Here is a 4,359-nt window from a genome sequence, read left to right as displayed (position 1 = left end):
CGGGCTAGAAGATCTACTAGGTCCCTTCCGACCCTAAATCTATGAAACTATGCTGCTTATATTGGCTTCATTATCCTCTAGCTGTTTGGTTGAGAAAAGATTATCTTTCCCCCTCTCTTGCATTCAATATTTTTCTTTATTTTACTAGAGACATAAGTTAGACTCACAGAGCAGTAAATTCTAATCCTGGCTCTGACCCTGACTCTCCCTCTCTAGCTGTCAGCTAGTCAATTAATTGTATTCCCTCATTGCCCCAGTCTGTAAAGTGAGAATGGTAGTTGTTCACACACCTACTATGGCAGCATCCATTCAGCCCAAATTATTAAGTTAATGAAATAGTTGAATTTATTCTGTAACTGGTATAAAAAAAAAAAAGATATTCAGTGAGAAGATGAGTGTGTTTACATCCAGAAATCCCACTGTTTAATATTAATGCTCAAGTCTTGCCTTAGGGTTGGGCAAAGTCTGAAGCATAACAAAAAAAGGTGTTGTATAGTTGCTCCAACCAAGCAGTTTAGGATTTTCTGTGTGTAAAAGATGCACCAACTGTATATATAGATGCAAAGGTAATACATAAGGGGTGCATGCAGGTGCACATGCATCGCCCCCTGCCCCGAGCATGGCGGTGAACCCCCTACAAGGAGGCATCGCAGACACTGTTGGTGGTCACTGCTCATCTCCCTTCCCTCCCCCGCCCCACTGGCAGCATCTGCAGAAGCTCAAGTTTACCACCACTGCACTCCCACCGCTGCCCTCCCTCTGGGGGCAAAAGTCATTCATGTATAGATGGCATGGAATCCTTAATCCTCAATATTAAAAATTATGACCGCTTTCTCACAGACATGAGATTTAAGAATATAATAATAATAAATATTAGGTTTTCTATTTGCTTTATGTATATTGAGCACCTGTGGCAACTTGCTTTCTAGTTTCGAACTTTCCTGGATCCCCGAGGGATCAAAAAAATCTTTATGTTCAGAAACCCTAGCTTCTTGTACAATATTCTAGCACCTGGGACCAAAGTCACCACACTAAAAATGTGTGAGACACGTGGTAACTGGTGACACTGCTAATGAACTGGCTCCTTGTCATCCTTAATGTATAGTGCATTTAGGATGGAAGGCATCCTCAAAAGGTTGAGGCGTAAACACCACTGTATTCTGGCAGCTCTTGATTAATTTAAGACATTTGTTATCAACCGTTTCAGATTCAAGTTACCCCAGGGGAGGGGGGAGTGTGCAGCAGGGGAAGCCAAACATCTGGATTTTACTCATTCAATTTTATTTCAATTCTTTGTTTCAAAGAACTTAGAAATTCATAGCATCAAAAACATTTTGTAGTATTTCAATTTGAAATCCCTTGGTTTATCTTGTGAATCATGTATAGGTGTGGCACCCCACAGGATCCCAGTGGGACATGGTAGCCTGGTTTAGAATCACTGTTGTAATGAAAATACTCCTGGGGGCAATTATAAGAAGGTGATCAAATGGGGACAGAAATGGATAAAAAAGCCTATGGTCAACCTTAGGGTTGACCATACATCTAGGTTTTCCTAAACAGGTCCTCTTTTTTTGCTGTCCCCCCACCAGGAGCACTGTTAGTTGGAAGTGAGGAGCACCACCACGTAGGGGGCAACAATATACCCCTTCCCCCCTTTCCTCTCCTCCACAAACAGGTGTCCTCTTTTTTGATATTGAAAATATGGTAACCCTAGTCAACTTGACTTCGCTCAAGACATTCAGTAAGCAGTATCTGCCAGAGTTAAAGATCTCGGCCCTGTAGGGGAATTCCTTGTGTGACTGCTCTCAATTATTTGTATTATTGATGAAGACAGAAAGAGATCAATTGTACCTTTTCTGACTGAAGTAGTGGATTACATAGACCAAAAGCAAAGAGAATGCATATTGAATTAGACTTGATATGCAATTTTGCTAATACATGGGAAATGAAATAATGTTGGAAAGGAAAAAAAGTCTGTCGTAACATGTTCAACCTTGGTTTCAGAACATAGTATAAAACAAGGATGATTCAATTAGAATGCAACAGCTTTGAAATACTTAATTGAACTAATTGATAGACATTGTGAAACGCAATACACTAATAAAAACAAACAAACAAAAAAACCCAAATATAAAACAGGCTATATACTAAAAGTTAAAAAAAAAAAAAAAAATCTACAAAGACTGTGTAGCAGTTAGCATAATCATTCTTTAAGCTTCTTTTCCCCCCCCTCCCTGTATAAAGGCTTCATTAAAGCTAGCTGAAAAGACAAAGGTGAGCACAGAAAGGAATATTATGAGGATAGATCTAAAATAACATTTATAAATTTTAAGAAAATGTACAGCAGACAGCATACCAAAGTATTTAAAAAAAGTTACAAGATGTAGAAAAGGCAAGTTGTGTTAGATGATCAATATGGGGAAAGGAATTTTAAGCAAGTTTTCCCACCTTGAATACAGTTGAAGTACAAGTTTTCTTAGTTGCAAAGCTATAGTGACCTTTGTTGTTTGGATCATGACCTTGGCCAGTTTGATGCAGATATAATACCCATAAATAAGGATTTTATCCATCTTCTAGTTTATCTGTACAGTGCAATCACAGCACAGAAAGTTAGCCAAGGAATGTGAGCATCTACAGCTCACAAGAAGTTTACTAAGAAGCTCATATCAAAAACATGCAGTAGCTGTCATGTATTCAGAGAGAGAAAAGTAAAGACTGGAGGATATGTTTTCATAAAATGGCTAGTACTGATAATGCACTAATATTCTGAAATGCATCTTCACATTACAAACAGTGACTAACAATCTTTCAAGTTATTATTCTGATATAGATACATTTTGTTAGATCACTTTGCATATAAATGGGGATACAAGTTGAACAAGAGCTTTAACAACAGACAAGAGGAACATGGCCTATATTAAAAGAGAGAGTATAAATTTTAGTGCTTATGTAAAGTGCTGGTCAGTAGCAGTGAAAAGTGAAAGCTTCCACTTATTTGTAGCTCAGATGCAACAGCAATGCAAGTTCTTCCAAAAGAGCCCAATCATGGGGATCAGTCTAACCTGTGGGGACTGGTGTAAGCAGAATTACTTTTCTGTGCATGTAGAACTGCAGTCACCTTAAAAGTAGGCAAATATTTTAAAACTTATCAAATGATTGTTTGATTTTGAAATTTCTCAAAATGAAGTTCTTCTACTTTAGGAAAGTTATTTTTATCAATGAGCTTTCATGCATCTTCAATTTTTGTGAAAGGAAAAAAAGACATGCAACTCCCGATTTCTACTTCTACTACTAATTTTTATGGATCTTTATTGACTCAAGGGGTACATTTACAGGTGCACTTTAATGCACATTATCCTATTTTACTATGCATTAGAGCATCACAGCAAGAGCTGTGCTAATACGCTACTACACAGTGAAGCTGGGCTACTGTGCATTAAGCATCTGTGCACTAAAAAACAAACAAAAACCCACACTTTTGCTACAGCGCATTAGGGCAGCTTAATATGCATTTAGTTAGTACCTCACATTAGAGGGTACCTATACATGTGCACAAAGGCTGCCCCGATGCACTGTAATTACAACGCATCAGAGCAGACTATTCAAATTTGCTGGAATGAGGCAATTACCACATTCCAACCAGTCTTCATGTCTTGTGTATCACCATCTCCATGCTTCAGAATGAAATCTCTGCTACCATATCTAAAGCTCATTGGACGCAGTTTAGATAAAGTACCCCCAATGCCATTTTGAAGCACAGGAACGCTGATAAACAAGATGATCAGGGCATTTTAATTAGAGCAGCACTTGGACCCTCTCTTATTAAAGCACCCCACCACCCCCAGAGCACGTGTATAGATATCCAATAGGTATTAAAAATTTAGTGTGCGATAGCAAAAATCATATTAATGGATGTGAAGACACTCTGAAGGGGCATTAAGGGAACTGTCCTACTTAATTTTTTTTTTTGTTTTTTAAATGTAATTCATTGTACCAACATGCACCACCAGAGATCCACAGAAACTGCCCTAATGGGCTTCAAAATTAAACAGTTCAAGAACTGTAAAGTGAAGGATCAAAAGGCAGAGTAGGCGGGGAGGGAGGGAAAGAGAGAAAGGAATAGGGAAAGGGAGAAATGGTACTTTTAACATTTCAATTGTGGTAGATATACACAAGCCCAGAGCAGGGGGTGAATGTGAAAGGGTGACTAGTCAGGATGACAGCTCTGCAGTGACCCCAACCCCATCCTGCCTCACTGGTTTCTCAGGCCACCAGTCTATCCTCACCTGCCATAACTTGATGTTCAATTAAATATGAATATGGGAGGCTGGCTTCAGAGATAACACTAAGCCTTAAGCG

Source organism: Gavialis gangeticus, unplaced genomic scaffold (assembly GCF_001723915.1).
Source record: "Gavialis gangeticus isolate Ggan-Ray unplaced genomic scaffold, GavGan_comp1, whole genome shotgun sequence".
Taxonomy (NCBI): domain Eukaryota; kingdom Metazoa; phylum Chordata; order Crocodylia; family Gavialidae; genus Gavialis; species Gavialis gangeticus.
Note: the sequence above shows the minus strand (reverse complement) of the source record.